The 25,260-nt window shown below is 40.4% G+C and overlaps 1 protein-coding gene across 3 annotated transcripts in view; it reads right to left on the bottom strand.

Annotated features, from left to right (window-relative positions):
- PTPRD (protein tyrosine phosphatase, receptor type D) overlaps positions 1 to 25,260 on the bottom strand; it is a 956,762-nt gene that overhangs the window by 761,053 nt on the left and 170,449 nt on the right. For 2 of the 3 annotated variants that reach the window (XM_025197518.1, XM_025197527.1), the window contains exon 1: positions 1,502 to 1,521. The gene's annotated coding sequence lies outside the window, so the exon portion shown is untranslated. Of the gene's footprint in view, positions 1 to 1,501; positions 1,545 to 25,260 lie in introns of those variants that run through there. The other variant, XM_025197516.1, reaches the window with a different exon arrangement.

Raw genomic sequence — 25,260 nt, 5'->3', positions numbered from 1 at the left:
TGTATAGCAAGGAATGGCTGTAGGAGGAGACAAAAAAATCATAGGACACATAATCATAGACAAGTGGGAATAGAGAGACTCTAGTTCAATCTCCAACCAGAAGTGGGATCATCTCTACCCAATCCATCCTATATAAATCCATCTATTAGCAAAATTCCAGTCAACCCTGACACAAGCACAAGACATAAACACCAAAACCTGCCACAGGTAAAGTAGGAGGACCACTGCAGCCAATATTCTACTGCCACAAAGGTTGTTGAAATACACTTGAGAGATCCAAGGAAGAGGGCCATGACCCCCATTACAGAGGAAGGCAATAACTTCTCATTCGCTTAGTATAGCAACCTCTAGCGATAAAAAGGCTATATTATTTCTGATTTTTTGTCAGTACCAAGGCATGAAACCCAAAGACAAAGCAGGCTGAAGTAGGATTCATAGCAATAATGTCTTCACATGGGGCCAGCTTTGCTTTTTTCTGTTTCCATTTACTGCAACATTTAGGGGTCACGGAATATATAAACATCCCCTTTAAATAATATGATTCTTACTGGCTTGAAGAAATAAAAATCGTACAGCAGAGATTGTATCTTTAAGCATATACAAGTTGTAATGTTTTATATCATCAGTAGCAAACTGGAAATTGCCATACAGTACAAGAAAAATATACATGGACATTCTAACTAAATCCAGATGAGAGAGGTATCATGCATTAGATTACAAAACCATACATGTTGGTATGGACATGTTCAGCAAATAAAACTTTACTGCATTGTTTTATTTGTAGTCTGATATAATTTCATTAGGAGCTTGATACAACTCCTATCCCAGGCAATGGACAAACAGTAACTTGAACATGAATAAGAGGCTAGATCAGGCCTTAGCTACATAACAGTCATATTTCTTCACAAACAAAATACAAAACTAGTGCCAAAAGGTCATGAAGATCTTACACGTAAACATTCAGGTGGGCGTAACAGGCAGAACACCTGTTTGAAAGAACCACTGAAGTGTTTTGCTGGTTTACTGCACCTCTGCAGGTGCATATATTCACTGTAAAAATGTTTGTTTGATAGGACACCAAAAGCTAGAAAGGCTCAAAAGCATCTTTTTTTGTTACTTATTCTACTCACTAGCTAAATTTCCATTTAATTTTTATCACACCTGACAAGGCACACTATGGGATTAAGGATGTTTTCTGCACTGTACGAAGGCTGTAAAATCTAAACCATGATCTCACTCTTGCCTCTTACAACATTTTTGTACAAGATTTCAGCGCAAAACCACCAATCCAAACACTCTGCTCTGTCTCCCACTTAAAGGAACCTGTCATCAAATTTTAAAAGCAATACTCTTTCCAACAACCTCTAGGTTTTGCCAACTTCAACACAGGTTTTAGATTTATACCAAGAAATCCATGCCAACATCAGTGTTCATCTCTTTTTAAAAGATTTAAAAAGCATCTTAGCAATAACTTGGAAATACAACATATTTAAAATCTTACTTTGGTCTCCTTAGATTGCACTGCTGTCCACTGGACTTCTCACCTAGCAGGGAAAAGAATATAGTACAATTACAAAAATTGGGAAATGTATGATATAATTTCCATTAGAGAGGTTCACTTAAAAAATCATCAAGAACAAGTTGACTTTTTGTTTTACTCTGGGGCACATTTGCATGTTCATTAATGCACCGTAGTTACTGTGCATTAAGTTTAGTACTTGGTTAACCAAGTACTGAATTAATGTGCAGTAATGCACACTACTGTGCAGTACCACTGGCACTTGGGTTTTTAGTGATGCTTACTGTTTAGTAGCCTAATATTACTGCACATAATTGTATTAGCATGGTTTTTGCCTGGCATGCTATTGCATAGTGTTATTAAGCTACTATGCAGTCAGTGTCTCGTGTAGACGCACATTTTAATTCCCAGTCCAATGGCAGAAGTTACAAACTGACATTTATGTAGTTTATTTAGAAGAGAGTGAATATTCCTTCATTTCTGCTTGTATTATATCATCATAAATGTATACTATATGAAGCAGAAAATAATTTGGGTTACAAATGAAACAAAAGGCTGACATGTCAGAGAGACAGCAAACTGAATTACTGTGTGGATGGGGATTGCAACATACTAGTCTGCAAAGGTGCATGATTGCCTGCTTTACAGGTATCCTGCTACCTCTAGGTTACCGGATAAGGTGCATCATGTACAGCATTTGGACATAACCATTCACAAAGTTTTTATCATCTTCAAGGAAAATATTCTTATGGAGTTTTACACAGTGGCCAGTTAACTTAATATAAAGTCTCACATGGACTTTCTGCTGATCAAAGGTACGCTTCCAGTGCAGCCACTAGTACCAACTTTCAAGCATGCCCTGTCCATTGGCTCCCACCTGCAGATGCCCATTCCAGAAATGAGGCAGTGAAGTCTTAACCCCCTGCCTTGCACACAGCTACTCTCAAGACGTCTGTCTCTGGTGCACATGAAAACAGGTGCAAAGGACATTTCTAAAACAACCTCTTCACAGTTTTTCCAGCATAGGTACATGTGAGCCTGATCAAATGGGAAGGGCATGCTTGGAAGTGAAAGTCCTAGGAAGGCTGTGTAAACGTAACCCAGACATAATCACTTCTAAAGCATACTATACATACTTGAGTAATCTTTAATCTCTAAGTGCATATCTACAAAAACACTTTAGTGCATATTAACCCATTTTAATGTGCGTTAAAGCATCACAAAAAACCATGCTCTTTAGCTAACACTCATTAAAATGGGCTAATGCATCTTTTTCTAGTACCTCACAACGGAGAATGGTGTATCTACATGTTCATTAATGTGCTTTTGCTAATGCGCATTAAATTTATTACCTTTATTGTGAAGTACAGTACTAGAAAAAGGTTCATTAGCCTATTTTAATGTGCGTTAGTGTAAGTGCATGGTTTTGTGATGCTTTAAGGTGCATGAAAATAGGCTAATGGGCTTTAAAGTGCACGTGTAGATGTGCCCTCCAGAGGTACTAGATTTAATGCACGTTACCTAAAGCACATTAATGAACATGTGGACGTGCCCTAAGGTTCTACATGCAGAGGCAGAATCCTTTCCATTTAAATTCCTGGCTTTTGAACTCCTGGCTTTAGAATTAATTTTCTAAAAAACATTTTAAAATTAAGTGTTAAAAAATTAAACAACTTTCCCCAAATTAAAGGAAGAGTAATGACATGCATAGATTTTATTGTGATGAGCACCGAATAAGTAGTGGATCTGGCTGGAATTTTTCAATGAATTAATTTTCCTACAGAAAAAATCTACTCACACTAAACTTACTACAAAATATTCTAACATTTTTCAAAGGAGCTTTAAAACTACTGAGATAGAGAGAGAGAAGTTGTGCTCCTTAGTAGTATATTCATAAACTTACACAGCTGTGAACCACCTTTGAATAATCAAATCCTTTCTTTTATTCAACACATTTTATATGGTTCTGCACATGTTTGACTCTCCTCAATAAACAGAATATATAAAACTGAGAAAGTCACATTAAACATGCTGTATAAAGTTCTCTAAAGTCAGTGCAGGCACCTCCCTGTGGGGAGAAATGTAACTAGTAGAAATTAGTATCCAATAAGAGGATGGACCAGATCACCTTATTTATTGTTCCCTTTCTTAATTATCCATGTATTATGCCACTCTCGCTTCTTATGCCTTGGTCATGACCAAAGGCAGAGTTGTCCAACTCCTCAGCAGCAAGGGGCTGCATATGCCTCCGGTTGCATCCACAATGTCTCACTAGCTGAGCTGTGTGGGCACGGGCACCCACCCTCCCACTAACCTGCACCACAACACTGTGGGGCAGGAAGCAGAAGCTAGAGGAGGGAGGGGGATCCCAAAGACCCTGGCAGCAGCAGCAGTAATAGCAGTAGCAGTTGGAGTGCAGGGGCGATTTGAGTGGTGTTGCCCTGATGGGAGTCCACAGCCTGCAGTTTAATCCTTTGCAGGCTATACTGCCCGCAGGCTAAGTTGGACAACGCTGACCTAGAACAACTATGTGTCCACAGCTACATTCTTTTTGTGTAGCTAAAACCCAGTCTAGAGTTTAAAAATACCTAGTTTGCTTATATATTCTATACTATCACCCTGCTTAGCTCACACCAGTTTGCACTACCCCCTCCTTTATGCTGTCTGCACCACTGGTTAGTCTAGGGAAAGTGCAGCAGCAGAAAGAGGTGCTGCCATAACTTAACATTTAGACAAAAGCAGGAAGCAGGAGGAGAAATTGGAGGTAAAGGCTCAGGAGAAGTGAATCCTAGAACCTGTTCCTGCACCGATGGAAAGAGAGGTATTTCCCGTAACTCACAAGCTTTGGGAGCAGTAACCCAGAAAGAGAAGCAGTCTCAGAATTTAAGATTATACCATCAAAGCTAATCTTCTGTGATCACATGCTACTATGTAATAGATGTTTACTCCAAAAAGGTCCACAGGAACACTTCCTGTTTGCTCACTTGCAGCTCAGAAGTTGGACAGCCCTGGTCTAGCTAGGTTGCAGTGAAGGAATAAGATGAGCCCAGCTACAAACATCTCATGAGAAAGTTGAGGATATTTAGTTCCAGAAATATAGTCAGAAAAGATCCTTAAAGCATACAATACACCATGTAAAGAAGATAGGAGAGAGAAGGCACCAGCAATGCCTGGGACCTCAGCAACAGCAGATAATGTGTTAGGCAGAATATGCTCAGATGATCCTAAGAAGTAGATGATGCTCCATGTTATGTAGGAAGGCATACAAAAGACTGCTGCTCTCCTCCCCAAAACATAACCAAAACAAAAGTCCACACCAATCCCAATGTGGAGGAAAATTTCTTCTTGGCACCAAATCTTTTATCCCTGACCATATGAGGAAGAGGAAAGTTCATCCGAGTGAGGGATCAGAAGGGGCAACGCCTTATCTTTGGGGAGTTCGGTTGCTTCCCCTGCAAGCGGAACTTTTGTGATGGCTAAAGCTGAAGCTATGTATTCTTTTCCAAATCTGCCCCCTGACCTTACTGCAGATCCCATGGCAGAAACGCTATAGTGAACCCTGTTTCTTCATATTGGGGCTTTGAAAAATTTAAAGCAGCATTATATAAGGCATTCACCATTTTACTTAGCTTGCTTTCACAAGGCATTTTGTATTTGGCTTTCTGGTGAAATTTCAACTAAACTGACATTTTTGCATTGAGTGCATTAAAAGATGCACATTTTGCTTGAAAAGAAGCCACTTAAAAATTTGCTTGTCTTAGGGAAACTTTCCTAAGAATGGTCCAATTTGCAAATTCATATCAAAATGAAGAGGCAAAAAATTAAACATCATTTCTAAGTAGTTTTGCATATTATCTGTTCAGCATATGCTAGTATGGCTTTTGATTTCACTACTGTTTCCCCTCACTCCCCAACTGCTTCCAGCTGTACTACTGTTATAAGTAATAAATAATAATTTCTATTTAAAAACAATTGTGAGTGTGTGAACATATTAATGGTCTAACTGTTTCTTTCAGCACTATGGCCCCATACCTTCTTTGCTATTAATTTTTGATTGAAAAGAAGCTAATGGCCAAATCCTGAAATTACCTTACAGGAATAAGAAATTTTACTCATGTGCAATAGGCCAATTGAAGTCCTATTTTGCAGGGACTTCACGAGATCAGATGTATGAAATATCCATTTATGATACAAATGACCCATTTGAGTGCAAATTATCAGTCATTCCTCAGGGAGCTGGGAGAAAATTCAGGTCATGTGAATTCCATGTTAATTTGGGATAGGGCATTTAAAAATGGTTTAGCTGACTGGTATATTTTTAGAAAAGTAAATTAAATATGAAAAGAAGCTGCTGTTACATAAATAAAACATTAAATGGGCTGACTATGAATATAATATTTATTGTACTTGGGAACTAAAAAGTTATCAATATAGATGACGCATAGTCTCACTACTCTTTAGATAAAATGAATAAAAAATATCTTTCACTGTTCCTGGGATAGCAGAATTTTTTTCCCCATAACGCTTGCCAGGGTGATAGCACTGGTGTTGCTCTTCCTGGGGACCTCTGCCATTGTAAAGTAGGGGCAGAATGTGCTTTTTAAAAAGATATGCTACTTTTTATTGAAATAACATAAGGCAAAATTTGCAAGCATCTCTCTTTTCTACAGTTACATACACCTCCACCTACTGCTTGCCCTTTCCTCACATTGTCCCCATTCTAAAACCTGTATTCACCCAATCCTCTCTCTCAAGCATTCCTCAGTGTCCTGTTTTCCCATTCTCAGGCTTCCACCTTTTTCATGCTGCTTCCCTTTTTTGTAACAGCTTCTATCTTATGTAGTACCAAGCAATCTGTTTCTTCTTATCTTCTAATCCACTTATTTCAGCCAGCTTTTCAGTGCTGAATTTATACATTCTGCTCTTGGTTTGACATTCTAACTTTATTGCTTTTATTTTATTAATATTTTTATTGTCCAATCATCCAGTTCTAATTCAAGCAAAAAATCCCCTGGAAGACAACAGACCAAATGCAGCCCTAACTAGAACTCTATTAACTTCAATATAATTATACTAGCTTAAAGTAGGTCTGAATTTGGCCCACTGACAGTCATTGAGAGATTTCTGCCTGAGTCAGAGTAAAAGGTTGCTAGGGCAATGAACTTATCTTTTTATATTTCTGCTCAGCACATACTTAATTTATGGTAAAATTCATTGTTACATAGAGGACCAGCAGGTGGTTTTAGCTCCATTCAAGACTCTCATACTGGAACCACTTAGGAACAGGTTTAACTTATAAATTGCACATAAGCAATTTCACTGTCTTCAAGGCTAGGGACAGACATTACACATAAACTGGTTTAAGTGATCAGAAACTGGTTTAAACCTGTAACAGAACAGATGTTTAGTGCACATAAACCAGTTTGAAAATGGCTGAAACCAGTTTGAGATAAAACTGGTTGAATTAAAGTTAACTGATTTGGGTCAAACCGGTTTATGCAACGTCTGTCCCAGACTCCTTGCTGGTTTAAGATAAACCAGATGCCCCCAGCATCCAGCAAGCTCTCTGGGCTGGGCAGGGCTGCCCCCCCCCCCTCTGTTCCCTTGCTGGAGCTCAGCACAGACTTGCAGGCACAGTGTCTGCCTGGCTTCTCTGAGCTAAGCAGAGATTATTCCCCCATCCACCCTGCCTTAAACAGATACCTCAGCACTAGCTAGCAGACCACATGCTGGCTACGGTCTGTGCTGTGGGAGAGACAAAGGCAGACAGGCTTTTTGGACTTAAATCAATAGGTAGCTTGATGTCCTTCCTTGGAAGAGTGGTTTAAGAAGAGTTCCATTAGTTAAGGGAGAGAGGCTTTGTTTTCTTAATGGGATGATAAACACTGAGTTAGGGGTGATAAACATTCCCTGCTGGGCTGCTGAGAAGTGGGGAATAATCAGAGGGTCCTAGGCCATGCCCCCCTGAGCTCAGCCTTGTAGAAGGGAAGGGAAGGCTGCTCTAGCACCCCCTAGCTTGTAGCCTGAGCCACTGCAGGCATATGCCTGCATTTCTGGGATGTCTGTCTGGTTACAAAACTGATTTAGCCTAGCCAGGTTACACTAACCTGCAAAGATGGAATCAATTCAGGCTCAGGCTTTTTGAATGTCTGTCCCTAGCCCAAAGGAACAACGTACATATGCAAAATCCCAAGTGTACATAAGTGTTTAAGTCCCCCCAGCTATTGTGTATTAAAACTCATATGCATTGGGGGGGGAGGGGGGGAAATGTACTTTTACAGGTCTTAGTAATTATTTCAAAGACAAAGAAATAATTCAAATAGATTATTGTACTGGAGCTGGGGCCTGATCAGTGATATATAAATCACCTGAAATCCTTGAATCATTCCTATGTTGTTTTGTTTTTCACCTCTCAGTGTACCACGTTAAAATACTTGGTAAGTCTGTTTTACTGCAGCCACCAACATTCACAGTGAGCGTGCAAGGCTCTATATGGCAAAATGGTTCAATTTAATGCATACTCTCCATTTTGCATCATTTCTTCCAAATAATTTGGATTCCTTTCTGGCTGTACATTTACCCAGATGAAACTGTATTTCCATTTCTTTGTCCAGTCACCTAAAAAATCTCAACGCCCTCTAGGTCTAGTGATACTGTTACCCACTTTCTCTCGTAACAATCTTCATCCAAATTTGTGTGTAATCAATGGACACCACCAGAAGCATTTTCTATGTTCCCACTTTCAGATAGGAAAGTTGCCACATATAAAGAATTTGGATATCTTATTTTAATCCTGTTTCCTAATGGAAGGATTACTTAACCCTCTGTGTGATGTAAACTCATTCCTTTATCATTCTCATGGGATTTTCTGAAAATTTAAACATATAGAATTCTGACATGGCAGATGGATATTGAATGCTATCTTTTGGCCTGTCCTAAGCCAACTGAATTTAACAGAAAGACTCCCAAGGGCTTGAACTACAATTTAAATGCAAGCCTTAATGAACATCAAAGGTTAATTTTAAAAGAATCTGCTTTCATACATCCACACCAAAAGTATCCAAACAAATCATAATTTTCCATTTGTTCCTGTATTAGAGCCTGAAAAAAATGCATCTCATATTTTTCCCTATTTGTTCACCTAATATCATTCCTGATAGTTGCACACAAGATAAAATAATATATTTTTTAATGTAGTATCTTAATTATTTCCTGCATAATGGTATTAGCCTATGTTTACCATTCTTAGGAATCTGTCCACTCCTTAAAAGCTAATAGGAGTAATAGCTTGGGACATCCCTAATTTCCTTTAATATAGCCCTTTTAAAATTATTTTCTTCCTCCCTGTCCTTTTGCTAGATTGTGCTCTAAGTCTGCATAAGTGCCCTAGAGAAAAGAGCCAATTTGAGTCCTGCATAAGCAAAAATTGCAGTCCTATTCAGAAACTAAGCTGAGTACAATAATAGAGAGTGCAGGGACTTCAGGAGGCAGCTGTTTATAGTCAGGGAAGCTGGCCAATAAGCTTTGAAATCTATATTTCTTCAGGAAACCCTGAGGACTGATTACAGAATACACTGGCTGGTACTCCTGATTACCCCCCTCCCCCTCACACACAGATGTACTATATTATTACATATGAAATCATATTTGGAATGAGATACATAATTTATTTTCCTAATTTAGGACTAAAGCCTCCTTCCATTGAAATGAAAAACAAAACTCCCATTAACTTAATGGGAGTAGAATAAGACCCTTAGGATGCAGAAAATATGAGTGGCTGAAGTATACTAATAACATTAAAAATAAGCCATGTATCTCACCCAAGGTTGTGATATATTTTCTTATTCAAACAAATGTGCTACTTTTAATTAAAAGAGAATTTAGAAGATTTTTGTGCTGCTGCTTATTGTTGCTATGAGGCTATTTTATGATCAAGAGCACCTTGTTTTTAATAAACTGAAACTGAGTCTAGTTAAGTGGAAATGACTGTGGGAAACGGAGACATTTCAAAGCATACCCAGGATAATAACCAATGTCCTTTGTGCCTGGGTGAGGATGCAGAAAGGATATGTATAAATGACTGCAGATACAGATATGTATGCACAGTATAAAAATAGATAATTTGTAGAGTGCATTTCAGAAGTAGACAATGTTAGTCTCTTAAGTAAAATGGTGTATGTATATGCAAGTGTGTGCATATATGCTCATGCATACAAGTGTACAGGACCAAGTGCAGTGGAAATTACTTGAAATTCTCTGAAGTTTAGTCTATTTCAGATAGTTCTCTTTTGTTTCAAGGTCTACTTCTAGTGAAAAGTTTCTCCCTTTTCTCTCTCTTTCACACTCAAATGTCCCCTCTGCCACTGTGTAGAGCATTGTCTTTCTTCTCTAAGAAATTCTGTTCAAAGGACATGCAGGTACAAGAACTGAGCTAAGCACTAAAAATAAAATAAAATCTAAAGTTAAGATTCAGTGTGCAACCTGATTCATTTTCTCTTATGCATGTATATTAGTTATACTAAGGAAACAGGAAAAGAACAAATGAAATTATCAAGATGCATAGTAAGTTCAAAGTGTGTCAGTAGTGACATTTGCTATTTTTATCCTATGTCCTATAATTCATGTGTATATTATTTCTTTTGATGTTTTCATTATACATTTGCCTGCAGAAACGTGTGGCTTGAGCATGCATTCACACATATATGCATATGCACAGGAACACACTAATATAGAATCACAGAATATCAGACTGAAAGGGATCTCAAGAGGTCAAGTCCTTCTTGCCCCAAGGCTGCCTTGCCCTAAGGTAGATCAACAATATCTAAACTATTCCTAACATGTTTGTCTAACCTGATCTTAAAAAGTTACAGTGCTGAAGAGTCCATACTCTCACCAGGTAACCCTTTCCAGGGTTTAACTATCCTTACAATCAGAAATTTTACTTAATGTATAACCTGAATCCTGCTTTTTGCAGTTTAAGCTCATTACTCCTGTCCTTTCCCCACTGGGCATGAAGAACAGTTGTAACTCTTTACATATTTGAAGACTATCATGCCCTCCACCTGTTTTCTCTTCTCTAAACTAAACAAACTCAGTTCTCTTATTTTTTACTTATAGGTCACACTTGCTAGACTAGTAGTTCTCAACATTTTCAGATTCAAAGCCTCACTTGGGAAATAGCAGCTCCTATCTTTCACTAATTTTTCAACTACAAAAAATAAGAGAGTAATTCTTTTCTTGCAAATAATTTGGAAGGGACACAAGAGGTCCAAATGGTTTTGAAAAATATAGATTCCTATTTGAATTCTCTGGATTTATCTGATGAATCATGTGTAGGGGTTTGTAGCCCTAATAGTGCTAACAGGGTGTGTCTACATGTGCAATTAGTGTGCCTGAATAAATTCCAGTGCAGTTTGCACCAGAGTTGATTGCTCCCAGGTACTCTGCTTGCTAGTGCACTCAAGACCACAGCACATTGAGCCAGGGCAATACAGCCTCAGCTGGCAGGGGACCCTGGGGTTTAGCCTGCCAGCCCAGAACTGCTCTGACCCAGTTCAATGTGCTGCAGACAGGCTGGCTGGGGCACAAGGGTGCTGCGGCACCTTGGTTGAGAAACAATGGCTTAGGGGCTCTTTAGCCATATCACCTTAAGCAGGTGGTGGGAGGAAAATGAGGGTGAGGATGGCAAAGAAAAAGCTGTAGATGCTTTCCATTTCCAAGGAATTACTTGTTAAAGGGAATTCCTCTTGCAGCTGCTCTAAAATGGTAGAGTAGTCCAAGTATTGACTAGGTATTTCTTATCAAGTGATACAAAGTCTCCAATATATAGACTACACAAAATATCCACGATGACAAAAATGAATTGTTGTTATAATTCACAACAGTATTGTGATGTTTTGAATTTGGTAAAATTACATGAAAATGGAGCAAAAAGCAAATGTGCAGCGGTGTAAGATGAATCCTGTTCAAAGTGATAGTCTTTAGCTCCCATGGGCGACTTGAATTATTGGGTTATATGCTGGAAGGGAAACACAGTAGTGCACAAGCAGTCCAGCAAATTCCTGGAGTGTGTTGAGGATAATTTTTTGGGTACAGATGGTAGAGGCGCCAACTGGGCTGAAACTTTTCTCAACTTACTGCTCAGAAGCAGGGAGCAATAGGTTGGAAATGTGAAGATGGAAAGTAACTTTAGTGACAGTGATTACAAAATGATAGAGTTCAAGATCCTAAGGCAGAGCCAGCCTTAGGGGTGGGTGGTGTGGGTGACCACCTAGGGCTCTATGGTCAGGAGACCATCCACACACACACACACACACACACACACACACACACACACACACACACACACACACACACACACTGCCATACTGCTTGTGCCAGGCAGGAGTCATTGTGGGATTTGGTGGCAACTAATCCTGAGGGCTGGGTAGCAGGACCTGCCACCTCCCTCCCCCAACCCCCTGGCTGTACCTAGAGCTGAATGGAGCTGGCTGGGGCAGCGGGTTAAAAAGTGGGTGCCGCCAGGTAGCATGATGGGCTGGGAGGAGGGTATAAGTGCCAGGCTAAAGGCAGTAGTTTTGCCCTGCAGAAAGGGTTTCACCTCATGGGGTTGGAGGCCAGGCTGCAGCTCCCCCTCCCCCTGCCACCACCAACACTGCCAAGGGCGAGGGCACAGGTGACTGGGTGGCAGCACCATGCTGCTGTGTCTGGGCTTCCTGTGTGGGCAGCTCTGCCTGCTGCCTGCCCCCCTGCCCTTCCTGGGTCAAGCTCCCACCTCTCTCCAGTCCCACCACTCAGCATCTCCACTGAGTGGACACATGCTGCCCTGCGATAGTCCAGGAGATCCCCTGCCACCCGCAGCTACCTAGGTATGTGTTCCTCTTATGCATGCACACAGCCACACACCACTCCCACCCACACCATCCCCCCACACACAGCATTGGTGACTTGGCAGGGGAGAGCACCAGAGGGGGAGATGGCAGGGGAGGGAGCAGCAAAATACAAGTCTGCCAAGGACACCATTTTCCTAAAGGCTGGCTCTGCTTAAGGGAAGGAAGACAGGAAGGACAGCAGTAGAATAAGGACACTGGACTTCAGAAAAACAGATTTTAAAGTCAGGGAACTGGTGGGTAGAATCATCTGGGTGGCAAGTCTGAGGGGAAAAGGAGTTCAAGAGAACTGGCTGTACTTTAAGCAGACCCTTTTAAGGGCCCAGGAGCAAACTATCCTGATGTGATAGATTGAATGGAAAGTATAGCAGGAGAGCAGCTTAGTTAGACAGCAGTCCCTTCAATGAGATCAAATTCACAAAGGATTGCTATAAAAAGTGGAAATTTGATCATGGTGCTAGGGAAGAGTATATGAGTATCACACAGGCATGCGAGGAGAAAATTGGAAGGCCAATGCAGAGTTTGGGATGCAGCTATCAGGGAACATAAAAGACAATAAAAGTGGGTTTTTCTAAGGAGATCAAAAGTAAGAGGATGACAAGAAGAATCATAAGTCCCTTATAGAATATGGAAGGCAATCTAGTTATGAATGATTCAGAGAAGGTTGAAGTATTTTATTACTTTTTTACTTCAGCCTTCTCAAATAGGGCAGCAACTGGTTGGTAGCAAAGGAGACAAACAGCAGAGAGCAACAAATGAACAAGGTTAGGCATTATTTAGAGAACCTAGATGCTCTCAATTTGGCAGGGTGGGATAGAATGCACCCTAGGGTACTGAAGAAATTGGCTGAAGTTATTTCAGAGCCTTTGGCTACCCTTTTTGAGAACTAGTGGAGCTCAGCTGAGATCCTGGATAGTTGGAAAAGGGAAAATATTCTGCCCATCTTTAAGAAAGAAGGAAGAGGATCTGGGGAGCTACAGCTGTTCTGACCCTGATACTTGAAAAGATCATGGAGCAGGCCCTTAAGAAAGCTACTGTGAAACACTTAAAGGAGAACAAGGTGACCAGGAACAGCCGGCATGAATTCACCAATGGCACATAAAGCTTAATCCATCTGATTTTTTTCCATAAGATGGCAGGATCTGTTGGTGGGGTGAGAATGGTGAATGAGATATACTATGACTTTAGCAAAGCTTCCAACAACGCCTCCCACCACACTTTCATTAACAAGCTAAGAAAGTATAGAATAACCAAAAGCACTGTAAGCTGGATGCATAACTGGTTAGATCAAGGATGCTCAACCTCCAGTCAACGGGCCAAATGAGGCCTGTGGAGCCTCGGAATCTGGCCCGTGGAGCTCTCCATAGGATGGGACATTTAGTGGTGGGGGAATGGTGGCAGTACTGCCAACCATCTCCCACTGCCAAAATTCCAAGCCCTGTGGGGTGGGGCTGAGGTGGGCCACAAGACCCCTTCCCCACCAGACCGCCAGGCTGGGATCGGGTTGCATCCCTACTGGGCCGGGCCATGCCCAGTGTGGGGCCATGCCCTCTGTTGGGCCAGGCCATACCTCCTCCCACATGGGGCCAGGCAATTCTCCCTACCTTCCACCTGGCCAAATGTGGGATAGACTGTGCCCTCTTTCTCCTGCAGGGCCAGGCTATGCCCCCTTCCCTCTGCCTGGACAGCTTTGAGCCAGGCCATGTACCCTTCCTCCCACAGGGCCAGGCCATGCTGCCTCTCCCCACAGGGCTGGATTGAGGCCAGGTCATGGGCCCTCCCCCTGTGGGGCCAGTTAGGGGCTGGCCCAAGCCCCCTTCCACCACACAACTGGATCAAGGCCAAGGTGCCCCCCCTCCCTACTCAGCATGGCCAGATCAGGCCCCACGAGATTTGGCTTGTGAAGGGATTGGGCACTGCCCTTCCAGACTGCCAGCCAAAAAGATTTAGCACCATTGGATTAGATCATCGTATTCAATGAATAGTCATCTAGTTGGAAGGAGGTATCAAGTGGTCTGTCCTGGATCTAATATTGTTTAATATATTAATGATTTGGATGATAGCATTGCATGCATACTTAACAAATTTGCCGATGGTATCCAAGATGGGTGGAGTTACAGATACTCCAGCGGGTAGGCCTAGGATCCAGAATGACCTGGACTGAAGAAATGATCTGTGATCAACCAGATGAAATTCAACAAGGCCAAGTGTAGTGTCTTGCATTTGGGATGGGATAATTGCATACACAAATGTAGAGTGGGGAATGACTCTATATTTGTATCGCTGCAGAGGGGGACCTGGAAGTTATAGTAGGTCATAAGCTGAATACAAGCCAACAATGTGCACTATCTGCAAAAAATATCCCAACAGCATACTGGGTTGTATTAACAGGAATGTCATTTCCAAACCTAGGAAAGTAATTCTTTCACTCTATTCAGCAGTTATGAGAGCTCACCTGGAACAGCAGGCTCAGTTTTGAGCCCCACTTTTCAGTTTGCAAAGAGTCCAGTGCAAAGCAACAAAAATGATCAGGGGCCTGAAAGGCAAGACTTACAAGGAAGGGCTGAAAGAACTAGGGTTATTTAATCTGGAGAAGAGAAAACTGTAGGGTGATTACAGAGGAGATGGAAATGGGCTTTTATCTGAAGCCATAGGGGGTAAGACCCTTAGGAGCAATGGCCTCAAGCTTCACCAGGGGAAATTTAGGTTGGAAATTAGGAGAATCTTTTGATCTATGAGGGTGGTTAGGCACTGGAACAAGATACCTAAAGAAACTGTGGCATCTCTATCCCTGGAAATTTTCAAGAGCAGGTTGGACAGACACCTGTCTGGCATAATTTAGTCAGGGATGATCCTGTCTTGAGCAGGGGGCTGGACTACATGACCTTGTAAGGTGCATTCTAGCCCTCCTTTCCTATGATCTTATGAGGATGGCAACGATGGTAACAGAAGTGTTATATAACATAGGTTGTGACAATCTAACTTTTTAAAACTCATTCTCAAGTTATGGTATACTCCCATCTATTTAAATTACTAGTAGAATACAGAGCGATGCTGTTTCTCTTTAACTGTCACAGGAAAAAAAAGAATTGTATTGAACATAACAAGGGAATCCTCCTACTTGTTCAGAAAAAGTAATTTTGAGCTGGGAAATAAGACTAAACATTTATTCAGAGATGCTAGGGAATGAAAGGAGACTGTTGCTAAGGCAAAATACTATCGGGATATGCCTGACACATGCTCTCAGAAGGTTTCTATAGTTTGATCTTCCGTTTAGGCTTAGTGTTACTAGAAACTAAAAATGACATCAGTGGTGTGAATGCACACATACTGTTGCTAAGGACGGATGCAGTTGCCAAGTGAAATGGTCTACATTACCCTGCCATGAATATCTAAATATGTTGATAGCAATAGGCTGTTAAGGACACAGTCTTGGAAAAGTGGATGATCTATCATTTCTCAATGGCCATCTAACAGTAAAGTAACTTGAATATCTTTTTTGCTTATTCATTTTGTGCCCACAAACTATCGTCTATTCTGCAACTCAACAATGTATAAATAAAGTGATTTATTTAGTTTACTGATGGTGACACTATCTTGTACTTTAGAGAAAATAAACCTTAACTAGGCTTAAGGACAGCCAATCAGTTACAAACCTGACAGACTAATGTATGCTGGAAGACACCCTAAACTTCAAGCCATCAGAAGTAAAAGATAAAGTTCCTTTAACTTTGATATTTAATCTTTCAGGATTTTTTTTTCTCATCTTAATACTTTATCTGACACAAGTTACCTTAGAAGCAACTAAAAATATGCTTCAAGTAAAATAATGAAATAGATACTGTGAATGCAATGAAACATGTTCTTTAAATTACTGTGTGTCACAAATGTAACAGACGTTTGTTCTAAGGTGCTAGTTAAAATAGTAGTGCTGCTGCCTTTCTGGAAATTTGCATAGTATTACCAATAATGCTTTGTATTGTAATTTTGCTTGTAAAACCTTGTCTGCCTATCATTTCAGAGAACACCTCCTTAGTAATGGAACAAATTACAGAGGGAAGAGAGGCAACGAGCAGCCATTACACCAACACATCCACATAGTAGGACTGATGTATGTGATTCCAGTTTCATATTAAGTTGTTAGAAATATGATCCAATACTCACTATAAGGATCTATTGTGCCATTCACCCAGGAGTACTGCAGGCATATTTAGCAACTCACAAATACTACAAACTAACTCAGGAAAACCATACTTCAAAATCTCACAAAAGAGCTATTCTGATCAGGTTAGCTAGAACAGTGGTTTTCAACCTGTGGTCCATGGACACCTGGAGAGCTGCAGACTGTGTCTAAGGGGTCTGTGAAAGATGACTATGATCAATCAAAAGTATGTGAATACACACACTTACAATTCAAAGGAGTCCACACCTCCATTTGAAATGTTTTAGGGGTCCATAAATTTAAAAAAGGCTGAAAACCACTGAGCTAGAAGATCCTTTCCTTCCATAGGAGTCTTCCTGGAAAGTCTTTCACTATGTCTTACAACTTCCAGGTGGCCTATGCCACTGTGGTGTTCTTGCCTCACTCACAAATTTTAACACAGACTTTTAGTAAAGTAATTTAAGAATATGATCTCTGGAAAACATCTGCCTGCAGTTCCACCCAAAAATCAGAGGTAACTCTTAAAGTTACAAAAGCTAAGAGAGGACATGACTGATCTTGTGTTATGGAAGCTTATGTCTATAAGCTTAGCTTTGACTGACACATTATTTCTTCTGTGCACCCCAATCTATTTTCTGCTTCACTAAGCTTATAAAACTCTGCATAAATTCTCCTTCTCAGCCTGTTCTGTAATCCTGTGAACACATTGTCTTCCTGTTCAGTCCTTCAGCCAGCAAGCACCAGCTGTTGGGTCCTGGAAACAATTTTATTTATGTAAAAGAAAAAAAAAAAAGCAGATGATCAGAAATCTGTGAAAATCAGAAAACACTGTGGCTCTGCACAAATGTTTGAGTGAGAGTGTTTGACTTAGGTAAAGGAAATTATTAAGACTTCCATCAATCAGTGTACAACCCAACTCCAGTTAGATCAGTTTACTGAGGAAAGATAAAACTGTGAATGCACTGAGTTTGTAAACTAATCTACTTTTGATAGTTCTCTTTATTCATGAAACAGAGGCCATGCTGAGAACTGAAGGAACTGGAATGAACACAAATTAATTATCTTAACATAGTCTGCCATATTGCACCCATTACATCGATTCTTATTTTAATGGGAAACAAACCCACTACACTGAGAGATCTCTTAATATTTTTTCAAATTGTAAAACACACTTTTTAATTTCAAAGGCAGAATATAAACTATTTTAAAATGTTTCAGCAGAAGCCTGTTAACATGTGTGTGTGTATATATATATATAACTTCTGGATAGGAACTATGCTGATTTTAGCTAATCTCAGGGCAAAGGGTGCACTCTGCTCTTTGTGAGGAGATGGACAGAGGAAGGAAACTAAAGGCTCAAACTAATCTGCAGCTAATTCTACAAACTTAAGGCTGAGCAGATCTTCATAGCAGTGATAACATAAATCACCCTACCCATCTTGTCCCCTTACTTGTCCCTTTCCACTAGCAGGTGGAGAGCTGCCACATTGCAACATTTCAAACACAGAATGAAATGGGTGGGCACCTTTGTATACGTGGTTATTCAATTGTTCCTTCAGCCGTATCACAGAAGTGCATCATCCTATTTCCAAAGACTCTTTGTAGTTACAGAAGCAAGTTGTTATGGAATATTATTCATCCCTGCATGATTTTAGGGTGCACTAAAGAGGACAGACTAGTGGCCTTTTTCCTTATGCTGCACAATCAGCAAACGATGCTTGTGTTAGTGCTTAGCGTTTCCAGAGCCCAATGGGTGCTAGCAGTGCATGAAGCATTGCTTGGTATGTCAAAAGGGGAATGTCTGAGTCATAGAGTGGCTTGGGCCAAAACCCACTTTGTACATTTTCTAATAGCTGGAGAATGTCCCATTGCTTTTCATTTTCCTCACTGCTTTGACAGGCAGAATTCTTCAGGTTACTTCCTCCGATTGGTGTTGCTCCATTTGACTGGAAATTGTCCATAAAAGGCAGAATTTACCATTTTTTTCTGATGGTTTTACTGGAAACACAGCCATGTGAAATACCTGAGTATACAGTGATTGGAGGAGAGGAGAGGATGGAGCTAGGGATGGATCTAGGGGCAGATCCAGGGGGGAAGGGGTGCACCAGTTTGCAGCCTGTTTTGATTCCTGCTCCACCCAAAGTTTAAAACCAACTGCTTGGCAGTGGCAGCAGCATTTCTAGTCAAGTGATGCTGAGGGAGTCACTTGACTTCATGGCTCATTATAATCTACCTGATCTCTTCTAAACTCTTCATTCCACAGATGTTAATGCCCTTTTCTTCTTTTTAATGGCCTTGATGTTCCACTAATTACTCTTACCTTTCTTCTGTAATTTTACTATTTTCCAGCCCTGCAGATTTTCAACTCATTCCAGTGAAGTTACATTTGTTTTTGGTTCAATCTTGAAATGAATAGTACAGCTCTAGGCTCCTAGGCTTATTAGTAAATCTTCTAGTTTATTTTTAACTGGAAAAAAATGTTTTGTTTTATATGTGATGATCAGAGATCCTGGTTTTCTCTGATAAAAAAATCACAAATTCCCCAACAGCCCCCCCACCCTATTTGTGCCTCTTTTCCTCCCACTCACAGCCCCTGCCCCCCCAGCCCTGCCAGAGGGGACCTCAGCTGTCGGGGCTATACGGCCAGGGACTCAAGTCTACAGCTCCCTGCCCCACACAACAGGCAGCTGCAGCAAACGCAGCACGGAACTGGCTCCGCCACTGCTGCTGCGTGCTTGGGCAGGACCGGGGCTAACTCCTGGCTCTCCCCCAGCCCTGCCAGTGCCCCCAGCCATGACCTGCAACCCCCAGCCCTGCCAGAGGGGCCCCCAGCCCCTTGCAAGCCCCACTTACCTCAGGCTCCAGGACAGAAGAGTGAAGCTGAGCCTAGCGGAGCTCAGGCCATGCCCTTCCTCTCCAGGCAAGACTGGGGGTTTCCCCGCCCTGCTTGCAAACAGCTTTTGCAGGATGGAGCTCAGCCAGCCTGCAGAGATGTTTGCAAAAGCAGGGAATCTTTGGGTTTCTCTGTTAAAAGGAGAATCTGCATTTTCTCTGATAAAAATGGGAAATCCATGGTTTTCTCTGTTTTTCCATGGGAAACAGAAAACTCGCGTCCCTGGTGATCATGCATCTCATCATCTGCACCCTCCTTTTCAAAATTCTGAATCCACCTATGGATGGAGCTAGCACACAAGGAAAACATCACAGGTACAATGAGTGCATGACACCAGTTCTGAAATGCTGACTTTATAAATTTGCTTTGTGCTTTGATATTGATGGACTATGATTCCCTGTTTGGAGACTTACTGATGTCTGAACAGAACAATTGTTTTAAGAGCACCATATACCAATAGTTTAAATAAGAAGTCCAATTAATTGAACTGGTTCTGATATGTTTGAGTACGGTTATAGTCTTACGTTTGACAACTGAGAAATATGATAATTGTTTCTCTTTTTTAGCCCATAACATATCTGGGATAGGTGCTGACCTGATTTTTTCTTAGTCCTACAAAAAACAGAAATAGTGCTGAGAAATAGGGCATTATGGTACAAATGTTTGCTGTTTATTATGGGCAAAAAATGGAGAAAGTGAAAACATAAGGTAAGTGTTTTAACTCTGGCTTGGTTCTAGTATTTTGCTTGAAAATAAATATACCTGAAATACTGCCTTGGTCCTTACACAGCATTCCATCTCTTTTGCTGTTGGCCAATATACATTTATGTTATTATGATACGTAAACACATAATGCAACGGGCTGGCAGGCCTTCTTTAAGCTAAATTTCTAGAATAAGTAGTACAATAAATAACAGTAATATTACAATTGCATAAATAATAGTATTACCACAATAAATCTAACAGGCTATCATCTGCTAAGGCTCAGAACCAGAGAGCTCTGGGAATATTACAGTGTTCAAACATCTAGAATGGTTTTCTTTTTAAAGCAACTATAGTAGTCGTCAAGGTTCTGGACTGACAACATCAGAAAAGAACCTTTTTTTCTATTTACCTACCAAAAAGGTAAAGCAGGAGCAGTCACTGTAAGCTTCCATATCATATCACTTGTGCACATGAGCAAAGGCTTGGACTGTCTAGGTCTGAAGGTGAGAAAATAATTTATTCCCCACATTTATTCAGTCTGTAGCCTCTGAGACAGCCTACCAGGACTCACCCAAAGAGCCTAAAGCAAAATACATAACTCTTGGGGTAGAAACAGACATAGCCTGATGTGTCATTCATGCTGCCATAAAAATTGTTATGGCAGTACAAATGGTAAGCAAATAGCTATCTTTAGCCTTTGTCATGCTATGTGAGAGGAAAATCAGTGGTGCAACGAAAGATACTAATAGATTCTGCCATTTTATTCCAGAAGATGTCTATCATCTCTGTAGTAGGAGAGTGTGGGCAACCTGAGCTGCTCACATTCTCCAGCCACCCCAGGCAGAGCACCCTCATGCCCCTAGAGCACCTGCCCAGGGTTTCTGCTTACAGAAAGGTGTACTTGGGAATCCCAGGTCTCCTCTCTATAAGTGGAGAAACCAGGGTTCCCTGCTCACATAGACCCACCTGCTATATCCAGGGGCAGTCTGGAAAGCCCCACTCCCAGAGCCAGATTAACACATAGGCAAACTAAGCACATGCCTAAGTCTCTATGTGAAGAAGGGGCCCAGTTGTGCTTATTTTACATATAATAAGCATTGAGTGAAAAAAAGGAATATAAATATATAGTATTACGTAGGGGCCCATGAATTTGTTTTCCTAGGGCCCACTAAAGCGTTAATCCAGCCCTGCCCACTCCTGGAGATCCCAAGGGTGGGTCTGGGTAAGCAGGAAAATTGGAGCAGAAAATGCATTGGGGTACCCAACCCCACTTTCTCCACTTATCCAGATGGGCCCCTAGAGACCCCAGGAGAGGGTCTAGGTGAGCAGGAAATTTCCCTGCTTATCCAGACCCACCCCAGGAACTCCTGGAACACATCTGGGTAAGGGGGGAAAGCCAGACAGGCACTCTCAGGGCTTGAGGGGCCTGATCCTGGTCCAGGAATTCCCAGGGAATGCAGAATTGGGTCCCTCAAGCTCCAGGAGAAAACATTACTCTTTGATCCTCACCACCAAGGCGCAAGATAATGGGCAAAGTGTTTTGCCTAATGAAGTAGATCAGCTGTGTCATGACACATGGTGATACAGCTGATCCGCCCTATTCAGGGATAACTTTTTCTAACTTTAGGTATGTGCTGCTTTATAGTAGCTGTCAAACCCATCTCTGGCCTGCCTAACAAAAGTGTTACAGTGGGTTTGTGATTATTTTAACTTTGACCCTCACTTTCTATTAAAAAATAAAAACAACAAAAATTAATAAATCAACAGATAAGTCAGAGGCATTTGTAGTACAACAGGGCTATTATTAAAAATAATATAAACACCAGAGAAGGGGCAACTTTAGGGTTCCTGGGAGTCCCACTAAAGTCTAGCATATATCACAGTAGTTGACAAAGCTCGTGGAGAAACCATTTCAGCTGCAAACAGCAAAATTCTTTAGCTGCTGTGGAGTAGTGCAGGCCCAAGAACCCCTTGTTCTGTCTGCACTCCTCTCTCTTCCCCACTGGTACCAGCACCTTTTCCTTGAAGTCAGTAAGGGGCAGAAGAGTCACAAGCAGAGACTGCTCTCTACATTTTTCTTTCCCAGACTACTTCCCCATTTTAGTCATTATGGAAAAAGTCCCTGGCTGAGGAAAGGAAGGGACTATCCCAATAAAGTCTTCATATTGAACATTTGTATTTCCCCTTCTGAATTTCTTTCCTCCCACTGCAAAAGTATTGTCTGCTTGATAAATTTATTTATGATACATCTTATAATCTGACATGTTTGCAAATTTTGAAATGCATTTTCTCCCCAAAAGGCCATTATTAAAAGGAACTGCTTTTGCCCTATCATACAGTAAGAATTGTTAGAGCTATTACAAGATACAGGAAAATTTCTCGTCACCCTATTTGTATGACTTTGCATAATGAAGTGAAAACTTCGTTTAATCCTGCAGTAATTGCTCTTTCACAGACTGCTGCATGATTTTTAAAATGTACTACACTATTTAGATGCAAATTTTGAAAAATAAAAAAATCAGCAGGGACCTTGATTTAGTCTAGTTTTCTGTAAATAATATGACCACCATCCCCCAACCTTGTGTTCTCATTATATCTGGCAAAATGTCTACTAATAAAGAAACAGTCTAAATGGAGAATTTAAATAAAAGGGGTTTGCAAAGTTCTCTCAGCATCTGGAGGCTCTTTACTATGCAGAGGACAACAACATACAAGTGATAGGGAGCTGGGTTTTCAAACAAGCATTTTATGTGTTTGGACTGTAGAAATGTTCATGAAAAAATTAAAATGAATGCTCGCTGCTTAACTTAAAAACATTTTCCAAATGCATATGAAAATCATATTTTCATACCCGCATTTCTAAACTGTGTGTCTTAGTCCTTGGAGTGCCTTTCAATTGAACTGAACAAAGTGTTCATCATGCCAAGCCTGAGAGCAGCGTATTCAATCAAATTTGTGTGCTGCACCAAATATTATACTGAAGTGTTAATATACTTTGATATTACTCTAGATTACTCATAACATGCATAAAAGGGATACACATGAGAGTTCATCCATGGTCTATTAATGTCAATAGTAAGACTCCCATTGCTATTTAATGAGCTTTGGATCACACCATCATTTGTCTCTCAGAAGTTACTACTGAAAAAATGCAGCGTATGTCTATCCTTACTGTCCTCTCCCAGTGGTCTTGTACAGGTGGGAGATTCTATATTCAACAGTGTTCAAATCTATATTTGAACAGTGAGCCCACATTGATATGTATCACCTGTTAATCATGCTGAAATTTAATTTTAATCATTAATCTCCCCCCCCCTTGTTTCTAACACCATCACCTGTCCCTTTTTTAAAACATCAATCAAATCACAAGCCTTTCAATATTGCTGTTAATTTTATATTCCCTGATGGAAAAACCATTTAGTTATTTTTAGTTATCTACTATTAATATTTTCACGTTAAATCTAGGGTTGCAAAAGGAAAACACAAAGGCTTAAAAATAGTACCACTGGGCCAGATCTCTCTGCCTACTTGTCATGGAGTACCTTGGAGTTATCACAGTCCTACTAGGGTGGATGAGGAAAGGAGGTGTGTTACAGTGCACCTTTACCTTCAAAGGCATCCAAAATTCTTGAGGAAGAAGTGATATGTTTTATTAGACCAACTAGATAGTTGCAAAAAATATTTTTATTTGCAAGCTTTTGGGCTCAAATGCCCTTCTTCAGGCAAATGAGAAGTCAAAGACTGTAAAATTTCTCCCAGGTAAAAATAAAACTTCATATTGCACAGGAGAGCAGAAGGATGTTATGGGTCTTCTGGTTGGGAAATGTTCAGTTGTGAAAAGTTGTTCTGCAAGTATGCAAATGATATTTGAACAAAGGCAGAAGCAGTGTCCAATTTAGCAGGATGCTAAATTTGGCTTCTTTTTTTTTGTGAAGTTGTTTCATATTTCACAGGAGAACTGAGATGCTATGTTTCTCCTGGGTAGGAAAAGTTATTAATTAAAAAGTTGCATCTTTGACTTCTCCTTTGCCTGAAGAAGGGCATTTGAGCCCAAAAGCTTGCATATATATATATATATATATATATATGCAACTATCTACTTGGTCTAATAAAAGATGTAGCCTCTTCCTCAAGAGTTTTGGATGCCTTTGCATCTAGATTAACACAGCTACGACTATTATACTCCTTTACCTTCAAAACGCTTGACAAAAATTCTCACCCCTTCTAAGACTGACTAAGGAGGAACTCTGATACACTTTGAAATGAACATGAGTGACACAGAGACTGAGGGATGCTTTGCAAAGGTCGAAGAGCACTTTTACCCTTCATAACAAATGGCACACATCCTTGGCTACCCTTTATTCTCCCAATACACTCTCTCTCTCACACCCACAAACATATACCCATATATAATGTTTTTGCACACATACTCTACATGTTTTATATTTCATATACTATATGTAATCTTTTTCATAAACATTGACAAAATTGTTTACAGACCCCTCCTGAAGTGTGCAACCACACCTCTGGAAAGACCCTGAAACAGAACCTCCATCCTTTACTTGAACAGGTATATATCATGATGCAAAATCGGCTATATAAATGATAGATAAATGGAATATCAGTGTAAAGCATGTAGAATATGTCACAACCTCATACTTTTGCATTCCCAGCAGATTTTCACTTCATAGCGATGAGACTGTTATACATATAAACTATAGTATAAATAAAACTTGCAAATATCAAATAAATTCAAGTTTTAAAGTTCATTCACTTTAAAAAAAATCTAAGACACATTAAGTAATAACACAGAAAAAATACAAATGTGTTGTTATTTACAATGTATGATTTATAAGTTGAGAGAGTCCCTTTAAACAGCTCATCAGTGCCTATTCACTCTAATGCTTTCCTTAAGTGCAGTTACAGTAAAGAGCTCCATGTATCACCACAGCAATAAGAAGCAAAATTTTCCAGTCTGGGTATGGGCTATTGTATTCTAGTGGCACATGGGACTCTGAGGTCAACATTCTAAGAAAAAAGTTTCCTCCTTGTAAGAAGAAAAAAAAAATCAGTGTTTTTTGTTAAATTGCAA

The sequence above is a fragment of the Alligator sinensis genome, unplaced genomic scaffold (genome assembly GCF_000455745.1).
Source record: "Alligator sinensis unplaced genomic scaffold, ASM45574v1 scaffold392_1, whole genome shotgun sequence".
Classification (NCBI taxonomy): Eukaryota; Metazoa; Chordata; order Crocodylia; family Alligatoridae; genus Alligator; species Alligator sinensis.
The sequence above is the reverse complement of the archived record's forward strand: the minus strand, read 5'-3'. Positions and strand labels throughout refer to the sequence as shown.